The sequence below is a fragment of the Scleropages formosus genome, chromosome 19, assembly GCF_900964775.1.
Source record: "Scleropages formosus chromosome 19, fSclFor1.1, whole genome shotgun sequence".
NCBI classification, from domain to species: Eukaryota; Metazoa; Chordata; class Actinopteri; order Osteoglossiformes; family Osteoglossidae; genus Scleropages; species Scleropages formosus.
In genome coordinates, this window is record NC_041824.1 from 3,780,877 (window position 1) to 3,803,110 (window position 22,234).

Genomic DNA, 22,234 nt, shown 5'->3' on the forward strand with positions numbered 1-22,234 from the left:
ATCGGGCCGACCCATAGAAATGCCCCAACACAGATGCAGCAGGGAAGCAGAAACTTTGCAGGAACATTTCAAGTTATCTTCAGCACTGGCAGCAAACAGAAATATTTTTGTACTGATTAAAAACTGTGCTTCCTGTTCTCAGACCACTATTTCTAGAGACGAGCGGCACCCCTGACCTTATGATGCACCGCTTCTGTGTGACCGAGCGACTCCCTGTGACTGCCGGTTCTCAAGACAAATTTCAGCCAAGTTCTGAACCCCAAAGAAAACAAACAAACAAACAAAAAAGCTACCGAAAGGAAACAAGGTAAGAAATAAAAGAAGGAAAAGCTGAGGGATTTACTGATGGATAAAAAAAAAATTGTTAAAGGGACAAACGGATGGGATGGGATCTGATTGACTGAATTTTAAACGTATAACGTTAAACTAGATGATCCCAATCTAGGTAGTGCTGTATATCTGCTATTTTTTCAAAATTTATTTAAACCGCTTGAACACTGGATTAATACAAAAGCTTTATTAAAATAACCAAGAAAATAATTACTTTGGTCACACTCCAGCGCTACTACATCTATTATCTAAAGGTGTCATTCCCACTAAAAATCTTCAGGCATTCAGGAGTAAGGAACCTCGCAAAATTCGAAAATTAATTTCACGGCAATGAGAAAATAGCTACAGTCTCCGAAGGTCTAACAAACAAACGGATGACAAACACCAGCATCACTGGGGTGTGATATATATATGCGAAAACAGCTTTTCACCTGCACAGCAAAACAATTTTGCCCGAAAGCCCGGAACTGGTCGGTGCGTGGGGGGGTAAAAGGAACCCATTGTGCACAGTATGTCCAATAAGGCAGGAAATTGGAGTCATTTTCCCAGATCCTCGTAGTTCCTGAATGGTTAAGGGTCGTAGTGCCTGATTTTTCGACATGCCTCCTCTCCTTCCCACATTATCCCAGGTTACTGTTGTAGGGGGAGCTGCTTAGGAGAGATTAATTAAATAAACCAAAAATCAGGGCTTTGCATTGCAAATCTGCATATACCGCATGTCATCAGTTCCGCACTCGATTTTGCATTTCCCCGAAGCCACCGATTCTAAAGGGAAGGGTTCCAATCTCTTTTCCTTAGGGGCGTCCAATGCTAATTTGTGCACCTGGCATGTTTGCTTGAGGGATCCGCCGGGGTAAGACAGCGGTGTCAACGGTTTGTCTCAGAGGACTGGCAACCCATCCTGCCTCCAGTGTAGAGTTTCAGCAAAGCGTAGGAGTCAGTGTTGCGTTAAAGTGCGCCTCCTACGGCGCTATCGCCGCTTACAGAGGGTACAGGAGACTGTGATTGTCGCGAGCCGAAGCTCTGCCGTAAACACATAAGTTCCCGGAGAACTTTCAGCCGAAACTGCTTTCAGCTCATAAAGGAAATTAACTTGTTTCTGTTCTATGCACAGTGGCAGTGATTTAACAATAGCTAAAGTTCTTTAAAAATCATAACGCTGTACCTTTCATTGCTTTATTGTAAGTACGAAATTTCAGATGTCAGCATATAGTTGAAGACTTGCCAAATATAAATGCAATTTGCCAATATGTAATTTACCAGGGACTCAGTTTTTTTGCAGGATATATTTTTATTTCCTGTCATTCCATGTTTAAAATTTATTCATGTATTTATTTTTTCTTTTTTTCTGATATTCTCAACATCTGCATATAATGTAAGGTCTCCTGTAGTTTTATTACATCATACACACGTGCGTCGTTGTTTATCAACCTGTAACTAGGTAACAATATCCATTCATTGTCAACAACTGCTTGTCCCGAGCAGGGTCACTGTAAGCCGGAGCTTTATCCACCAACACAGGACACGGGGCCAAAGGCAGGAGGGGACACACCCAGGATGGGATGCCATAAGTGCGAGACACCCCAAGCAGGGCTCGAACCCCAGACCCGCCACACAGCAGGCACTGGTCAAACCCACCACACCCCCCCAGGTAACAATGTTTTACACGTAAATGAAAAGTGCCAAATTGTTTCAGAGGGTGGGTGTTAGCAATAGTGGGGACATCACAGCAAAAATATGACACAACAAGTACGATAGAGGTTACAAAAAATGAAACATAGTTTAAGATCATTATATCATGTAAGAAGACGGTTTGCACACGCACAGAACATACAAAGCACACATATAGTGTGGGGGGAACATAACACAGAGGACATCATGCACACACATCAATACGTACGTACCACGCTGTTAATCACCCTACCACCCTACCGCTCACACTTGGTTTCTCTCAACAAACACCTAGTTGCCATGACTCCCCTATTTTTAATCCCCTCCTTGACAATGAGAAACACTGGAATTGCAGCACAATACAGAGAATGGCCACAAAGACTGTTCTATTCCCCTTGTCAATGATAGCTCAACCATCCTAAGACTTCCACAATCAACACTATTGGATCCAGAAATTTTCAATCAGCTTCCCTTGTCCCACGAAGAAGTATACAATTCACAATCATCTTCGCAGAGCTCACGTGGTCGTTTTCCCAAACAATTTGTAAGAATAATATCATTTGCTCACCCAGGCTTTAAACCTGTGACATCCAGATCTTTGCTGCCCCTTCTTCAGGTGGAGGCGTCTCGGCCGAGCCGGACGGCGTAGGCGGGAAGAGGTTGTTTCCCTGCAGTGTGATGTCATGGCAACATGCCAGCTATAGGAGTTAGGAGAGAATGTGTGTGAGACGGGATGGAAGAGACTAAGAGAAGGCGTGAGGGAGAGTGACCCTCACTGTCTCAAAGCATTTTGTTTGTGGATTGAAAACAACTTTTTTCTCACAGTGGGGATGGTCTCCGAACTGGGATTTGGAGGAATCAGCTTTGCGCTGGCAGTGCCGCACCTTACATAGCACCATCTTCACATAATGTTCTGGGTGAAAATTACTTTGCAACAGCATTACCTTTCTTTGTTCCGTAATAAAGGTACGCTGTTGTCTTTACATCACTGCAGTAAATGAGATATTGAGAATGTAAAGTGTGATTCGTCACTTGCCTGTAACTGACACCACATCCCTGTAGCCATCGATTGAAGTACAGTTCATTCTGTCCTTGTGATCTGAAGCCATTCCTCAATGGCTCCTTCAGTCCTTCGCAAGGGATGCACACGCTCTCACCCTCCCATACACACACACACATCAGCTTGAGCAATTAAACCCTGAGGGCAATTTAGAGGGCTGTTTCCCCATTTAGCTGTCAGGCAACGTTAAGCCACCATACTTCGCCCCTGGTGTTGCGTCCAATCCTAACAGTGAGCAACTTGGTACAGAATGAACCTGTGGGGCACATCAAGCTCCATAAATTTATCCTCTCTGCTCCTGATTGTAAGCTGTCCAAACACAGCCCTGGCCTTAACAGTGGCAGTGCAGACCTCTATGGATGTAATTACATTTGCTTGGAGTAAACTCGGTCACCCGGTCTGCCAGAGCAATAAACTGCTCACAAATAAAAGGGCCCATAAAGTACCGGTCCTGCTGACTGGACTGCGTCACTTTGCCAGCTGGACTGGGTGGGAGAGAATTTGTTTTGTCCTGTAGGCAAAAACAAAGGGAAAAAAGGTGGGGAAAAAACTGGAGCTGCTATAGATAATGCTACTATCAATAAACTGGCTGTGCGAATTCACTTTTTGTGATGTCGTTGTTGTGGAACCGGAGTTTCGTGAGCCTGGGTCTCCGTTGCATTTTCTTTTGTTCTGCTGTGGTTGCTGCTCATTAATGATGAGAAAAAAAACATCCTCTAAAAACGAATGCATCATCTGGGCTAAAAGAACGAAAACATGTGCAGGTGCTCCACTTCTTTTCAGAACGCTGACAAGGTCAGCGGATGATCCAAGGTAACAGTTACTTTAGCCTTCAGGTTGCGTTCCAGGCAATTTTGGCCACCCTTACAAATTGCATCGATCAAAAATATGCTTTCTTTCATCCGATTGCCGTGAGGTTTCATAAAATCCCAATGATCTGTTTTTTAATAGCTTCAAAAACAGTTAAAATGAGCTACCTGGTTTTGGAGGGAAAACAACAAATTTCGAAAAAAAAAAAAAAAACTGCACCAAACATACCCCAAAGGTTAAGGCTGGAAGTGTCCTGAGACTTCAAGAATGCGAAGACGGCACAGCCACCAAGAACCAGGATCACACCCGTTCCGAGTATGATAACTGTTGGCAAGTTTGGCACAATCGACGTAGGATCGACCCGCAGTGCGAGAAACCTGTATGAACGGGATAGCTACGGTTCAAAGGAAGAAGGAGGACTGGAAGTGCCTTGAAATAAAGGCAGCGATTTGTTGTCCGACACACAAGGGCCCGTGCCTTTGTTCACTTCCTGGGTAACTATTGTGCATTAGTCGAGCGGGCAGCACAGCGGCTCGACACCTACGTTAACAATGCAGACGGGACCACGTCTGTTTGTTGTTTCCATGGCGGCAAAGAGGTTTGTGCACTGCGGAGCGCGGATGCCATTGGAGAGAGTACGCGTTGCTGCCTCGTACCCCGACAGAGAGAGCAGGCCTGCTGAAACCAGAGCTAGCCACACGATACTATATGTCAAGGTGACCATCGGGTTCTGTTTTCGGACCAATGACATCAAGCTTTAAATTGTCGCCTTGACTGTTGGCTCAACGTGCTCAGAGCCAAGAACAAGGGCACCACACACACACACACACACACGACAGTAAATGTAAGCCAATAAATTAACAAACGCGTCTCTGTGAAATTCACCGAAGTTCATTTAACTGTGAACAATTACGAAGCACGGAGCCACGTCACTCTGTAACGTTCAGTAAACGTGTTGTGTTTTGCACGTTAAATGTAAATCCCTTAGTTTTCGATGACTCGCTTACATTTACGTTTATTCGTTTAGCAGACGCTTTTCTTCAAAGCGACGTACATCTCAGCGAAATACAATTCGTACATTACATTAGGAGAAAGGGAGACATGGTTGCAGGCGTGTGATTAATTAAAATTAGTTTGTTTCTTTCCACTATGTCCATCGCACGAGTAGGTGCATAAAACTCAGATTCCTGATCACCTTCCTACAATTTTTTTTTTAAACTTTGCCCATGATCTCTGAAGTTCATGAGTTCATGTAAGGTGTAAATGTTCATGCTCAGATCAGTCCTTTACACAGCTACCCCTGCAATGTAATGTAAGTGTTGATATGTATCTCCAAAAAAAAAAATTACTAGGAAGGTGATCAGGAGTCATTGATACTCTGATAAAGTTTTATGCAGCTACTCGTGTGATGAACGTTGGTTCATATGGCGGAAAGAATCACACGTGTGCAAGTGTCTCTTCCTGCTAATGTACTGAACACGTATTTTCTATGAGACGTTCGTCGCTTTGGAGAAAAGCGTCTGAGAAATGAATAAATGTAAATGTAAGTGATGTATATTCTGAGTTTGAACTCATCTTTGTAGCGGTGAGGATGGGTAATTATACCATTAGTAGACATAACCCCCCACTGCAAGGGTGAGGACTGGACAGCTGTGGACAGACTTCATTATGTCATTACGTATCAGAGGTGCCAGAAAATCCGTACTCCGATCGGATCGATTCCACCTCTGCTCCGGCTGAAGCGCGGGCATTGCGGGTCGTTTACAGAACGACCGGGCCTGGGAGCGTGGCTCGGTTAGCGGCACGAGCCGAAGGATCGATACATCATTTCCGTGCCTCCACATAGTAGGAACCTCTACATGAGCAGAGCCTCGCTGCAGGGCAGCCCAGGGACAGATTATGGTTACAGGTAAAGAACCTGTACGTGTTCAAGGTATTGATTCCAGCCCATTCCGGTCCCGTCTGGCTGCCCAACTGCAGACCCCTCATGAAGGTGTAAAAAAGTATAATTGTGCCGAATCTCTTTCTGTCCATTTCTCATGTCCCGTTTATATCCGTTTTTGGCAGCAGTAACCTTAGTCCAAAGTGCCGAGCGTCGTTTTGGTGGCGCATCAGCGGCACGGTGGCGAAGTGGGTGCCTCGCGGCTCTCGGGCCGTGGGATAGGATGTCGGGTCAAATCCAGCTCACTCGTGTGTTCTTTTCACGTCCTCCCATGGTCACGTGGGTTTCCTCCACGTTCCGCTGTTTCCTCATCACTCCTGTTTCCATTGCACATTTCCAGCGCTTGTAGCTCAAGGTCCTCCTGACCTCTTGGCTAAACTCAGCAACATTCATCATTCTAGGATCTTGGAGGGATTATTTATTTTTCTATTGGAGTAATTTCCGGTTACAAGCGATCTACATGTTTACTAACTGTGCACAGCACATATAAAAGTATGAATACGTAAATATTTATAATATATGAAATGTAATGTATAAAACGGTGTAAATATGGGGTGGCACATCGAGTAGCACTGCTGTCTCACAGTGCCTAGGTGGTGCAGGAGGACATGGGTTTGATCCCTGCTCAGTCTGTGTGGAGTTTGCATGTTCTCTCTGCGTCTGTGCGGGTTTCTTCTGGGTGCTCTGGTTTCTTCCCACTCTCTAAAGACATGCTGTTCAGGTTCCCCCATAGTGTGTGAGCGACAGAGAGTGTGTTCCACTGATCTGTGGATGCGTGACCCAGTGTAAGTAGTGTATCTCGCAGTGTAAGTCACCGCGGTGAATAAGGTGTGTGGGCTGATAACATTACATAGAGTTCACTTGAAGTTACTTTGGAGAAAAGCATCTGCGAAATAAATGTAAACGTCAGCACGTAATGGAAGCATCCTCATTGCGAAGAGACTTCGAGGAGTGTCTTGGTTTTCTGAATTACCTCGTTTCAGCAGTAGAAACCCATTCCTATTGTGTAAAAAGATTTAAAAACCTGACTTTGTCTTATTGTCACTGAACCTGAAATACGTCGCCTTTGTGTCAAACACAAGCTGAAAGGGAGAAAACGCTTTCATTAAAAGTTTTAACTGTTTCAGACATTTTCTAGATTGCAGCTCATGCGGCTCCGAGGACCACGCGCTTTGGACGTTTTCAGCCCTGAAAAGGCGAAACATGCAATAAATGAACCTTGACTAAAGCGCACCCAGAATAAAACATTTACTTTTCGTGCTGTTTAAACCCTGGAGTTTATCTTATATTTTAACAGCAATCAAGACAAAGGAATTTAAGGTATCGTCTGGAATACACTCATAGAAAAGATTTGATTTTTTTATTTAAAAAATTTTCATTTTGGCAGCGACTGAACCATAATAGTGTCAGCAATGAGAAGCTAGATATACACCATAACGTGATTACTCCTGTTAAAAGAACGAAAGCTCTCTGCGTGAATTTAAATTAATTCCAGTCTTAATCGATTCACCTGAATTGCTAATTTAATTTCCATTTCAGAACTGGCACTGCAGTTCATCTCTGTCACAGTGGTCTGGATCAGTCCTTCACAAGCTAATTATACACACACACACACAAAGAGCAACTTAGAGTTGCCGGTTGACGCAAAACTCCAATTCTTTAGAGTGTTTAAAGGACCTGGAGGAAAACCAGGGAAAAAATACAAACTCTGAACAGACTAAGGAGGATTTGAACCCATGTACAGCCTACACACCAAGGAACACCTTCAGAGCCCACCATGCAAACCCACTACTACTACTCAGGAGTTGTGTCAGGTCAGAATCAGGATGCGTTTTATTGGTCAAGTTTTCTGACGCACACAAGGAATTTGCTGTGGTTCTAGGTGCCTCCAGTAATTACATACAAACAAACAAACAGCTGACAGAATAAATAAACAACACAGGCTGAAACCGCTCATAGGCAAACCGGAGCCTAACTCAGCAGCTCAGGGCGTAGGGCCAGAGGGGAGGGGACGGGAGGGGACGGGAGGGGACGGGAGGGGACCCACCCATCCACCCAGGATGGGACAGCACTCCATCACATGGCACCCCAAGGAGGGCTCAAACCTCAGACCCACCAGAGAGCAGGACCAGGCGAAACCCGCTGCACCACCCAGTACACAAGCATGAAAGTATAAATCGTAGTATAAATACAAAAAATGTAAATAAATAAGTAAATTACAAAAAGTGACTAGATGCTGAGTATTGCACATAAAAAGTAGCGGTAGCTTACATAAAAGGTCAGCATTGCAAAAAAGTTATCATTGCCAGTTCAATATATGTACATTCTGACAAATTTAGTCAATATCATTTATTTATTACTGCTTTTACTATTTTTTTTTTTTTATTATAACTGCTACTTTGCCAGTGGTATCCAAGCAGACAGGAGTAAGTGAGGATAATTCCCTAATTATTAATGTCGATGGTATTTTGTCCTGGGTGCTGCATATTTTTAATGTTTCGGTTTCTTTTTGGCTCTTCTTTTTAATTTTTCCTTAATTTTCTGTTTGCAGTTTTTCTTTTTTTTTTAATTGAATACATTGAAACTGTAACTTGAGCCATCTCTTAAGTCACTTTGCCGCTGAAGTGATCAATATCGATCCCTGAAACCTTCTACGGAAGTTATCTGACGTGTCCATGAGAATGTGTGTCTCACAGCTGTCCAGCACTTTACATCCTAGAATTCTGTCCCTTCTCTCCTCTCTCGGCAGACACTCTAAAGCAAAGACCAGTCCAGGACCCCACCCCCCCCCCCCGTCAAAAGGGTCATATTTGTTCTGCTAATCGGAGCTCTGGGTAACCAAGCAACCGAGTCTCTGCGTTCACCGAGGTCAGAACCTGATGACACAGAGGCCATATAAATTATCCATTAAATCTGCACCCTGCAAAAGTTCAAACTCCAGCCGTTACAGTCCGAGAGCAAAGCCTGTTTAAACGGCTTTTTCGCAAATAATGGATTATCACTCTGAGGCTTCACAAAAAATACACACGGGCGCACACACACGCATACAGCAGTAGAAATTCAAGCTCATGTGGCGCCGGAAGAATAGGGAACTGTGGGAGATTTACACGATGAGGAACAACAATGGAAGTCCCCGCGGTGCAGCTGTATGCCTGATGACCCCTGGAAACACCGTTTTTCCTGTATCGCCCCAGGGGTCAGCGACACGGGCGCCGCTCTCGGGACAACATGTTCCTCCGGTCCACAGAGATTGCGCTGTTAAGAGCTGCTGCTTTGCGCTCCAGCGTCCGAATGCCACCTCCTGTAGTGCACTTGAGCAAGGTACAAATGGGTAAAACACTGTGTAGCTCAACACAGTCAATTACTTCAAGGAAAGGGATGTAAACGAAGTAAATGCGAATGTAAGAGTTTTTTTTCCAGAGCTTCAACGGAAGAGCGTCAGAGCCCCGAGGGGACACACACGCGAAATATAAAGAGGAGAGGGAGTCAAGGGATAAGGGTCTCTTCCAAAATGCAACTCGGTGAAAATATATTTTCCGAGGGGTTTTGGGCATCTTTTCAGAGGTGTGGCCTCCTCAGTGTGTGTGTCCCCAAAATAAAACCAATCCAGGTGGTTTGAACGAACCTTTGCGACACGGCGGATCGTTGAGCAGCGTTGCGTCTGACAGCACCCGGGTGGTGCAAGAGGACGTGGGTTCAATCCCTCTTCAGTCTGTGTGGAGTTTGCATGTTCTCCTTGTATCTGCATGGGTTTTCTCTGGGTGCTCTGGTTTCCTCCCACAGTCCAAAGACATGCTGTTCAGGCTCCCCCATAGTGTGTGAGTGACACAGAGAGAGAGAGTGTGTGTTCCGCTGATGTATGAATGAGTGACCCATTGTCAGTAGTGTATCTAGCAGTGTAAGTCACCGCGGTAAATAAGGTGTGTGGGCTGGTAATGCTACATAGTGTTTGTTGGAAGTTGCTTTAAAGAAAAAAATGCGTAACTGTAGAATAATGTGCAAAGCCATTTGGTTTCCATCCCTTTCACCCAGATGTCATACGTTGTGTTATGGGCTCTGTGTAAAACTCCATCTCATTTAAACAGTTTTCCCATGGATTTCTATGTTTTAATTCTTATACATTGGCTAGATGTGCTGTTATCTGACAAGACCTTGTTTTCAGCCATTGATATTGCTGGCTGTTTTTGACGGAGAAGCACAGCACTCTGTAACCTTGGTGACCGGGTCCCCCGAGGGCTATTGATAGCATCATGTGTAGCTGTGCATGGACCTAGAGCTGGATCGCACTACTGGGACATCTTCACCTCCCCGGGGGTCTGGAGATTCCTAAAAATGGACACGTTAAGGTCACTGAAAAATCAGACGTGCTAATTGAGGCACCGAGGTGTTAAGATGCATTTCTGATAGTTGCTGTCCTGTTACCGTGGATACTGAGCTAAAGAGAGGTCCGATTATCAGAAAAAAGCCGCAGATATATTTTCAGCCTTATGTATCTGACACCTCAAAAATAATCTGTTTTTCCCGCAGCAGTTTCCATCCTTTCGGTGCCACACGTAGAAGCGAGACACACTCATGTGGCCCATTGTGCTCCTTGTCTCCACGATAAGTTTCAACGGCCGGTCTTTCGCCACAGACCTGTTGAAGGACAAATAAGTAAATAAATGTGTAAATAAAGAAAAAGAAAAGGAAACACTGGAGATGTGTCCCTGGAAATGGAATGTCATTTCACAGAAAATTGAAGATTATTAAAAAAAAAGAAGTGCGCTTAGACACCGCATGTTAAAGGCTGATGGAAACTTTTAAAATCGACCCCATCATCAACACTTTCACTGCTGATCAAAAGGCAGTTCGGGCTTTTCCGCCTCCTGCCTTTGATAACATCATTTTTCGGCCAAAATAAACATCCTGTACTTCTACAGACATAATCAGAGCGTCCGAAACACTTTGTATTTTTACAGCAGAAATTATTTGTCCAGTTAAATGTCAATAATTCATTTGCGGGGCTTTGGCCAAATCCTGCGTCACCTGGAAGAGGGTTTTCAGCTGCTGCTCAGCGCAATCAATCACTGAACCACGTTCCTTCAACACCCACTCATTTACACTCATTCTCCAAAGCAACTTGCAGTATTAAAGCCCTTTTTACAACTTTAATGGAGTGGCCTCAGTCAAGGGCTCATCAGCAGTGGCTGGGATTCAAACCCATGACCTTCAGAGGCACACAGAGCAGTACAAAGCACTATGCTATCTGACAGCATCCGCTCCAAGCATCCCAAGCCTGCCGATCGCTCGGGGAACCACACCGTGCTGTTTTAGCAGCGTATCTGAAGCTCCAGCTAATCGGCAGCCGATGGTGCAGGGTGACTCAGTAGAGCCTTCATCCTCGCTCTCAGCTCTCTTCAGGTCCTCTTGCTTTTCCTAACAGAACTTCCTGGAAGCAGCTGGAACTAATTCCCTCCACGGAACAGTAGCGTTGAGGTGGTTCAACTGATGCGCAGCTCAGAGAGGGGTATAAATCAAGCGAATGTTCCAGTGTGTCGACTTTTCTCGTGGACACATTGGAAATGGAGAGTCACTCCACGTACCTGCAAGGAGGACACCGTTTTGTTTGGTCAGTTTATTTATCCTGTTGGTAACTCATGAGTGCCACCTCTTGACCATGTCTACAGCATCCCTCAGGAAAGCAGGTTATATGCTTAGAGCTGCTTTCTTCGGACCCAGAGGTTACAGGTTCAAATCCCACCTCCAAGGTACTTACCCTAAACTGCTCCAGTGTTTGTTGTACTCCAGATATCAGCAGAATCCAGCCTATGTGTCTCATGTGTTGCTCCTCCCAATGAGACCCTCAAACTAAACTCACTGTAGTAATCCAGCATAAGGTCCTTTACTTTGCTTTTAATGTGGTACCGTAGGCATTTGTGGGATCCAACCCCAATCCTATCAAGTCTCCTTTGCTCTCGAACCAACAGAAGCACCACACCACAATGCTCGAAGAACCCTGAATTATTGAAATTATATTAGCAGTGTTAATAACGCAAACACCCACAAGTGTAAATCAAGCCTTAATCTAGGGATCAAATGAAACATTTGTTAGTAATGCTGCACAGAGCCAGAAATACCACAGTGTCCATGTCCTGTGCAGAGTAAAAAGGGAGGCAGTGATCTTATGTCTTCAAATCATATAATCATGTATGTGAGTCAAATTATCAGAATGTCTCCAGGGTAGAACCTGTCTTTCACTCTATGCTTCCAGGATAGACTGTACACCTGTGCAACCTTGCAATGCACAATTAAGCTGCTTATTGAAAATTATCGCTAAAAAATTATTTCTAGCCTGATTGATGATACTATGTTACAGTATTTATTATTTGTCTTATATGTACGTTAAAAATTTAAATAAAATTTTGTTATTAGTTTTATTATATGCAAAAATTATTTCTGACCTGAGTGATGATACTATGTTATAGTATCTATTATTATTCATTCATTATAATGAATGAAGGAATAAAATGAAAAGACAGGCTGGAAATAACTTTTGTTACAAAAACCATAACATAGTATGCCCGTGTGGTCATTGTAATGCTTGAACAGGCCTTTTATTTTGGTGTCCCACCTAGATTCAGCTGGTATATTTATTCAGGAACTCTTTTTTTCATAAGAAATAATGTTATTTTCATCTCCTCACAATGGGAATTCTCATAACTCGGTGATTTCAAGGAACAAATTAAAACTCATTTCGTGAAGTCGTGTTTCGCACAGGGTAAGTTAAGTAAGCTGAGTAAAGAAACTTTAAGTTTACAAGTTTACAAGTACTTTTTATTGTCATTCCTCCATACAGCTTGTGTACAGTGGAACGAAATGTCGTTTCTTCGGAGACTATGGTGCAAGACAGAACATAGCATAAGACAATGAATAAGTACATAAATAAATAAATACACAGGATAGGACGCGGGTATGGCTGTGAGCTGTAGCCAGTTGTGGAGTAGTGTAGTGCTGAGTTAATTGGGCAACGGAGCCAGTTGAGTGTTGGGAGGTAGCTGGGTGTTGAGAAGTCCAACTGCCTCAGGGAAGAAACTGTTGCGGAGTCTGCTGGCGGTGGCGCGGATGCTCCTGTACCTCCTGTCAGATGGCAACAGATCGAAGAGTCTATGAGAGGGGTCGTCCACAACGCTGTTGGCCTTGTGGATGCAACGGTTTTTGTATATGGAGTCAATGGAGGGAAGAGGAACTCCCATGATCTTTTCAGCTATTCTTACCACTCGCTCTAGGGTCTTGCGGTCAGAGACTGTGCAGTTCCCGTACCACACGATGAGACAACTGGTCAAGACGCTCTCTATCGTCCACCTGTAGAACGTAGTGAGGATGGGAGGGGGGAGTTTCGCTCTCTTCAGCCTCCGTAAGAAATGGAGACGCTGCTGGGCCTTCTTGGCTAGACAGGTGGTGTTCAGGGTCCAGGAGAGGTCCTCTGTCATGTGCACACCAAGAAACTTGGAGCTTTTGACTCTCTACACAGCTGTCCCATTGATGTGCAGAGGTGAGTGGTCTACTTGGGTCCTCCTGAAATCAGTAGTTCCTTCTTTAGTCTTGTCAACATTTAGAGATAGACTGTCGTCTTTACACCATCCTGTGAGCTGGGTCACCTCCTCTCTATATGCTGACGAGGCCCACAACTGTAGTGTCGTCAGCAAACTTGATGGATTTGAACTGAACTTTGCAGCACAGTCATGAGTCAGTAGGGTAAACAGCAGTGGACTGAGCACACAGCCCTGGGGAGCGCCGGTGTTCAGCGTGGTGGTGCTGGAGGTGCTGTTGCTGATCCTGGAAGACTGAGGCCTCCCAGCCAAGAGTCCAGGATCCAGTTGCAGAGGGAGGTAGTCAGACCCAGCAGGCTCCACTTTGTAATCAGTTTCTGAGGGATGATTGTGTTGAATGCTGAACTGAAGTCAATGAACAGCATCCTTACATAGTTGTCCTTTTTGTCCAGATGGGTCAGGGAATGGTGGATGGCAGCGGATATGGCATCTTCTGTCGAACGGTTCGGACGGTAGGCATACTGGAATGGATCCAGCATGGTGGGAAGACTGGTCTTTATGTGTTTCGTGACTAGCCGCTCGAAGCACTTCGTGATGATAGGCGCGAGTGCAACCGGTCGGTAGTCATTCAGACGGGACACCGATGGTTTCTTTGGCACAGGGATGATTGTGGTTGTCTTGAAGCACACATGGACAACAGTCTGGCTCAGGGAGATGTTGAAGATGTCCGTGAAGACATCCGCAAGCTGAACAGCACATTCCCTGAGTACCCGGCCCGGAATGTTGTCAGGACCAGCAGATTTCCGTGGGTTGACTCTGGAAAGAGTCTTCCAGACGTCTGCAGCAGACAGACAAAGTACCTGGTCGGTGGGCGTTGGGGTGGCCTTACCTGCTGGCATGTTGTTCTGTGCTTCAAACCGCGCGTAGAAATCATTCAACGCGTCTGGGAGCGAGACGTCGCCATCACAGACAAGTGATGTAGCTTTGTAGTCTGTGATGGCCTGAATGCATTGCCACACGCGCTTTGTGTCCTTGGAGTTTAGAAAATGACGGCGGATTCTTCCTGCGTAATTACGTTTCGCCTCTCTGATAGCCCGGGACAGATTGGCCCTTGCTGTGCGGTATGCTGCCTTGTCACCAGACCTGAAGGTGATTTGGCCTGAGTAGCCAAGGTGGGGGCGGGGTGCAGCCTTGTAGGCACCAGGAACATTTATGTAAACGAGATCTAAAGTGTTTGTACCACGGGTTGTGAGGTCGACATGCTGGTGGAATTTTGGCAAAACCGATTTCAGATCGGCCTTGTTAAGGTCCCCGGCGACAATGAAAAATCCATCAGGGTGTGCCGTCTGTAAATTGCTGATAGCCCCGTGGAGTTCACTTAGTGCTTCCTTTACATTAGCGCCAGGGGGAATGTATACCGCGACAATGAGCACGGCGGTAAACTCTCTTGGCAGATAGTACGGCCGGCACTTAACGATCAAAATGCTGAACGTCACGAACAGGATTCGAACCTGTGCGGGGAAACCCCATTGGATTTCAAGTCCAACGCCTTAACCTCTCGGCCACCGTGACTTCATACTATAAGCACTGTTATTTTCAACAATATTTAATTAGAAGTATTCTGTAGCGGGGGGTACAGTGGCACAGCAGGTTTGGCTGGGTCCTGCTCTCTGCTGGGCCTGGGATTCAAGTCCCGTTTTGGGGGTGATGGACTGGTGTCCCGCCCTGGGTGTGTCCCCTCCCCCTCCAGTCTTGCACCCTGTGTTGCTGGGTTAGGGTCCGGTTTGCCGTGACCCCGCTCGGTACGAGCAGTTTCAGACAGCGTGTGTGTGTGTGTATTCTATAGTGTTGTCACCAGTGCAGCAGGTAGTGTAGTTACAACTGTGGTCATGCAACTGAAAGACCCAGGTGGAATCGCACCTCCTGCAGTAGTTTCCTTGCGCAAGACCCTGAAATAGCTCCAATAAAAATTGCCCTGCCGTTCAAGAGGGTAAATGACTGTTAGTACCTTAGCGTACCAATCTAACATCAGCATCGCTCACTTGCTGAATTACTGGCCACAGTAGGAGACGAGTAGCAGGTGATGCCAAAGTGACTCACTGCAGTGTTGAGCTACTTAGAGGTATGTACACTGGTACAGCCAGGTTATTTTTATTGGGGCAATTCAGGGTAAGTACCTTGTTCAAGGGCAGTAGAGCAGGGGGTGGGACTTGAACCTTGAAGAAAGGGATCAGAACTGTAGCAAGAGAGAAGTCCCAGCATCTCTTGCTGCAGGCAAAAGGGGCGCAGAGGTGCTCTCACTGGGCAAAAGGGACTTAACCAGGGTAAACTCATGGTAAACTGCTGTCTGTTAATTATAACAAATTGTGTAGTATGTCTGTGTCTCCGTGTGCGTCTCTGCATCTGTGTGTATGCTGCTAGTGTGTGCTTTGGTCTCTGGAGGCATGTGCCACACATTGCTGTTCCGATTTAAGTGACATTATGTCAATCAGATATTTAACGGAATTATTATAGTTTTGTTTTTAGCATGAGCCAATCACCTCCATCCTCTTCTCACTTTGTGGACACGTTCTTCTTTCGCTTCTTCGCCAGCAAGGCAGGAGAAAGGCTACGACGGCTTGGAGTGTCCATTGCTAGCCAGTCCGTGCTAAGTGTCACCATGTTTCCGGTTGCCTAGCAACAGCAGCGTGCAGCTGTGCTCTTGTCTGCCCTTTCTCGGCATGCGGCGGGTTGGCTCTTCAAAGGCCCTGTACCTCTTGCACTGTGCATTTGGGGGACCGCTCCCAGTGTGCCGCCCCTGCGCCCACTTGCGCCTCCTCGGTGTCCTTCATGCTGCTCTTTTGGGAAAGGGTTAACAGGCCTTTCCACAGCGATTGGAGTCCCTTCTATAATAAACCTGGGCATTTGATTCCAACGCCGGTGCTTGTGCAGGCCATTAAAGTTCCTTAGAAATGTTGTGTTGAGCACACAATACATTACAATATTTTTCTGATTTACTGTATGATTTAAAATAAAGTTTTCACGAATATGCAAATTTTAAAACTTACCCAGGCACACACTGGACTTTTTTACTGTCGATGGTAAACAGTGGATGATGCCGCAGTATTTATTCTAAATGGACCCCATGAGCAGAAAGGTTTATTGATACATCCCATCTTTTCGCTGTCGGAAACATGCCATCCTCGGGTCGCGGCGCTTTACAGCCATTCATGGGAAGCAGGGTACAAGGCAGGGTACAGCTGGGGTGGGATGCCAGATCATTGCTGGGCACATACTAAGGTCAGACTGAGATTCAGAATCACCAAAGACCAACAGACTAACAGACTAAAACCAAACATACTGACAGAGGGGTGAACATGCAAACATTCGCACAGAGCGACACAATCGAACCCGGGACCGAACTGAATGCCAGCACTTTGTGTTGCCCTACTGTGCTGCCTGCATACTGATTTACAAGGAACAATTCAGATTTTAAAATATTACAAGAAACTTCAGATTACGGATAATTAGAAAAATATAGCATTTAAAAATTATTGCTAAATACTAATTTTTTATGTACTAAATAAATAAAGTAAAGGTATTTAGTGCAACACCACCATCCAGTGGTCTAGAGACACACTGTTAATACTGGTTGTTCACAGTGAGGCTGCTGGTCTGGGCGACTCCAGGCTGCTGCCTGAGATCTTTCGGCTCTGAAGGATGATTTGGTGCAATTTTTAATTAAAAATGTCCATATGTTTTGTAAGACACTGGGAGAGCTCTGAATGGACACACACAGCCGATGCCAGAAGAGGGCAGTCTGCTCCAGGTGAAATGACGTGGTCGGTGAAATTGCGACTCACTGTGTTTCTTGGTCTACTGAACTGAAAAAACAGGAAAAAATAATGTTGTGTTTCTGTTTCTGATAGAATGCTGCAGGCTGAGGAGAACATGCAGAGCCACTAAACCATCGTACCCATCCATCATCAATGACAGTTTTCCCCAATCCAGGGTCACAGTGGTCTGGAGCCTATCCCAGAAGAGTGAGGCAGGGTACACTTTGGACATGCAAGTCCATCACAGGCCAATCACATTCATTCACTCACACATTCACACACTATGGATGTTTATCAGTCGCCAATTCATTAAAACACACATACATTTGATCAGGAATTCTACGTTGAAATCAGAGCACTGGGAGAATTGAATTGTTTGTGGTTAGAATAGATAGATAGATAGATAGATAGATAGATAGATAGATAGATAGATAGATAGATAGATAGAGGGTGGCCCATGTGCATTCCTGCCCTACCCTCATTTAAGGTGGGCTATGTCTACAACATTTTGGCAAGACATCCAAAGGCTTATTTATATGCAGTTGACTATTTCAGTGAGTGAAAACAAATATAAATGGGAAACGGAAAGTGCTACCCGTCCCACTCCGGAGACCTTTGGCTTCTTTGTTCAGATCTCTCCGATGAAGAGGGCAACAGCGCACTTGAACCGACGTGCGCTTATTGTACTGGAAATTCGCTAATTCCAGGAAGGCGCGTCGTCTATCTTTCGGCCTCCCGGAGCGCTTTTCCTGAACAAGAGCTTCTGCCTCCGAGAAGGCGTCCTCCCCAGGCCTGCGCGGCGGCCCACACGTGTCCGCACGGGGTGGCCCGACGTGACGCTCACGCGGCGCACTCGACGCCCACCCGGGCCCCGCATTCTTTCGCTGCCTGCGCAAACAAAAAGCCAATTAAAGGCAAGAGAGCCGTGGCTAATGAGCTACCCGAGCCGGATCCGAGGCCCGGAGAAGAGCCGGGAGAGGCCGCGGCGTTCGTGCGCGTGCTCCCTAGGTGTGCATGTCTTATTTCCAACGTGCTGAACCGCTTATTCGCTTCGGTCTTCCGAGACATTGTTCGACAAAATAACATTAATACCGTTCTCTTCTTTAGAGTCGCAGCCGCGTCTCCTGAGTCTCTATTAAAAATCTTCAGAGTTCGTTTCTTTAGATGTTAACTTAATATTTGTCTTGTTTTTTCATGTATTTATCGCTGATTTTCCAAGGTCAAGAGCATTATCCTCTTCCCCTGGGCCGCAAGCAAACGTGCCAGTCGAGAAGAAAAGTGAAAAGAACCAAAGGGAAGGCAGAGTGCATGTGAACCCTTCGCCTCGCACACAGATCAGAGAGTCGGTATCATTCAAAACGATGCACCAAATTAGCGCTAACTAGTAGGGCTTCGCTTCGGTACCAGGAAGAGCTCATGTGCGCGTGCATGTCCGTTCGTGCCCTCATGTGGATTCATTCTTTTTGCTTTGGAAAAAATAAAATCAATGAATACGTTGCTCGACCCGCCAGAACTTGACCGGGGCGGTTCGACCTGTCGCGCCCACATCGGGACAAAACCGTGCACATCTCAAGATGCCGTTGACATCGCACGGCAAACAGAGAACGCGCCGTGACCCCGGAAACGCCCCTTTTTCCTTTGAACAATTCCTCACTGTGCTCTGAATTTAAAAGGCACGCAAAGCATTTGGGAGATCATTAGTGCTTCTTAAAGTTTCATAACGTGTTCCGAGCAGAGCCCAGGAAATCCTATCCCGCTAATGAATCCGCCAAGTTATCACCGGGGATGCAGGTGGAAAGGTACTGTCACTGACGGCAAACCAAAGCGATCCATTTTATCACAGCGGCAATGATTTGCGCTCCACATTCCGGGGAAGTGTCTCGGCTTAATTACCGTGACGCTTTTTGGCGCCGTTAGCTGAGCGCGGCCGCGCTCGCGGTGGTTTCATGCAGAAGACGCCGGAGACGGTTCTGCCATTAGGCGCGGTTCAGGGGATTCGTCCTCTGCACTATGGACGCTAGGGGGCGGTGTGGTACATCAGTTTTGAGCATCAGGTGGGGCGCGAGCGACGGCTCCTGATTTAAGAATAGATCCGAAGGCCTTGAGCAGTTATTGAAAAGCCAGACAGTGTGCCCCACGTTCCGGTTTGGGGTACGAACCCTCAGACAGTTCGTGCTTCACCATCCAGGGTTGCCAGAGAGCAACTGCGTTGACCCTTCACGACAGACCCACCTCCCTCTCATGGCTTGCCGGCATCCGGCGAACTCCGTCACAGCAGTGAGCATCAGATAAGCCTTGACCTTCTGTGACAATCTCTGTGGCATTTCAGCCCCAGCCGGCGGACGGCTGCTTGTCACCGTTCGCGTCCCCGTCTCAGAGCCTCAGTGTGTCCCCGCTCCCCGCGCCTAATCTAAAGCAGCCGGGGGCAAAGCAACAACAGGCGCGTCAGTGCTGCCACAATGCTGTTATGATACCATCTGGCCCAAGCTACGTCTGCAGGGACTTTCCATGTTCTCTCGGTTTGTGTGGGCTTCTCTGGGTACTTCTGTTTCCTCCCGGTTTCCAAAGACAAACTGTTCCGCTGAACTGGCAAGTTCAAGTTACTCCTCGTGTGTCCCTGTTTGTGAACGGCCGGGTATGCGTCCAGCAATAACGGGGCATCCTGTCCAAGAAATACCGCACTTTACACCAGAGTCATGCGCTGCTCAGCAATGTTTAGCTTAACAACTGACTGCCTATACGACAGTGGTCCTATAAGATTGTAACGGAGCTGAAAAATTGTGATCGACTAGCGATGTCGTAGCACGTGGCGTGGTCATGGTGGTGCTGGAGTAACCAAACCTACTGCGTTGCCGGTGATATAAAAGTATAGCACATACTATTATGTACAGTACATCTTCCTCTCTTTAATCTTCTTTGCTCCAGTCGGACCATAGGGCCTTCACTGCATGTCTCCATAGGTCTCTGTCCTGGGTTACCCACTTTGGCTCTCTCCAGGACATCTTGATCTTCTCTAGCTCTGGCTGTAGGGTTCGTCTCCATGTGAGGAGTGCCCTTGCTCTTCTCTGTTTACGCTGTGGGTTCCAATCCAAGGCTTGCCTGGAATGCCGGTCTATGTAAAGTACATAATGCTTGATAATGATAATAAACACCATTGTTACTGGTTTATGTATTTACTATACTGTATTTTTTAATCATTATTTTACAGTGTACTCTTTCTACTTATAAAAAAACTTTACCATAAAACAGTACGCTGTGTTACACCGGCAGCAGCGTCATAAATCTCATTTTTACCGCATCTCTTGACTGCATCGAGGCCATACCATCTAGGTTTGGATAAGTACACTCTATGATCGAGGCTATACCATCTAGGTGTGCACTTCATGATCAAGGCTATACCATCGAAGTGTTAATATGTACACTCTGTGATTGAGGCTATACCATCTAGGTGTGTATAAGTACACTTTGTGATATTCTGAGAACAATAAAATCACCCAACGCATTTTTCTGAATGTATCCCCATTGTTAAGCGGCGCATGTCTGTATTTGCTTCCTGGGCTTTATTCGACATGACCATGACCAGCACTCAACAAGTGAAAACTGGAAATGTGTGCATAGACAGAACCGCTCAGCTGCTCTGCTTAGAGCGGTGTGGACTGCTTCTGCCTCCTGCCGGTATATATGTCTTTTTGTGTGTTTTTAAGTGGTCACTTGTGTGTATGTGCATTTAAATGTGTTTGTACCGGAGTCTGTCTCTGTGAGCATGGCATGTATGTTTAGTGTGTGTCACACATGTTAGACATTTAGGGTAATAACAGTAATAACCAAGCGCGTCATCTTTAAAGGGCCCAGTGAATGTCTCCCCCACCTCCTTAGGGCATCTTTTTGCTCTCCGGCCTCAGAGTGTCACCACGTCAATGAAAAATGTCCCATGTTAGGATCTCTCATATTCAGTTTCGTGAAAATAATTAAAGAAAAAAACAGTTTATACCATATAAGGCTGCTGGTGTTGAAGTTTGACTTGGCTTTTTCGTACCCACAACCCAAGGTCTCACCAAAACCCCCTTTTGAACAACAAACAAATCAACACTTGATGGAATTAGATAGCTAGATTGATGAATAAATACTTTATTGATCTGTGGGGATCAGTATTCTTCAACTTTCTCCCCTTGCATGAGGAAAACATTCAGAAATGTCCTTCCATCCCAAAAAAGTGCCAACAAAATTTGAAAAAAGATTAAAGTTACAAGAAATTATTAAAATTAAGATCTGTATGAATAATTTATGTTTTTAAATTTTTTATTATTTGTATTTTCAAAAATTGAAGGATGTTAAATAATACATACAGTGCCTACAGGAAGTCTACATTCCCTTCCGAAAATAACATGTTTTGTAGCCAAATAGCCTGAAAATAAGACTGCACAGTATAAAATTATACCACAGTTTAATGTTCAGCAGATAAATACTCAATTATGAGTAGCAAATTGGGTGGTGGGAGAGGGTGTGGGTTCGATCTCCATTCAGTGTGTGTGGGGTTTGAATGTTCTCCCTGTGTCTGTGTGGGCTTCCTCCAGGTGCTCTGGTTTCCTCCCACAGTCCAAAGACATAGTGTTCAGGCTCACCCATAGTGTGTGAGTGACAGAGAGAGTGTGTGTGTTCCACTGATGTATGGATGAGTGACCCAGTGTAAGTAGTGTATCTGGCAGTGTAAGTCACCGTGGTGAATAAGGTGTGGACTGATAACATGAAACAGTGTTAATTAGAAGCTGCTTTGGAGAGAAGTGTTTGCTAAATAAATAAATGATTGCTGAGAGGGTATTTATTAATTCCTGAAGATCAGAAAATGAAACGCAGTAGCATCATCGTTACCTTTTCAGTGTTTACAGTGAACACACAAGCAACGCTAAATGTACAGCAATGATATTACCCTGCAGCACTTTGACTGCCTCCGAAAGCACCGGGCCCATCGGAACAAGAGGCCGATAACAGCAAACGTTAAAAACAGTGTGAAGGTGACTGAGGATTACACCAATCCCCATCCCCACAATCTCAGTCCAGCATCTGCAGCCTCTGCCAC

General features: G+C 45.6%; 1 non-coding gene across 1 annotated transcript; it reads right to left on the reverse strand.

Moving 5' to 3' along the window:
• Nucleotides 1-14,832: 14,832 nt before the first annotated feature.
• Nucleotides 14,833-14,914, reverse strand: trnas-uga (transfer RNA serine (anticodon UGA)). The gene has a single exon. It is a non-coding gene; the product is annotated as a tRNA-Ser (tRNA).
• Between the last annotated feature and the right edge of the window lie 7,320 nt (nucleotides 14,915-22,234).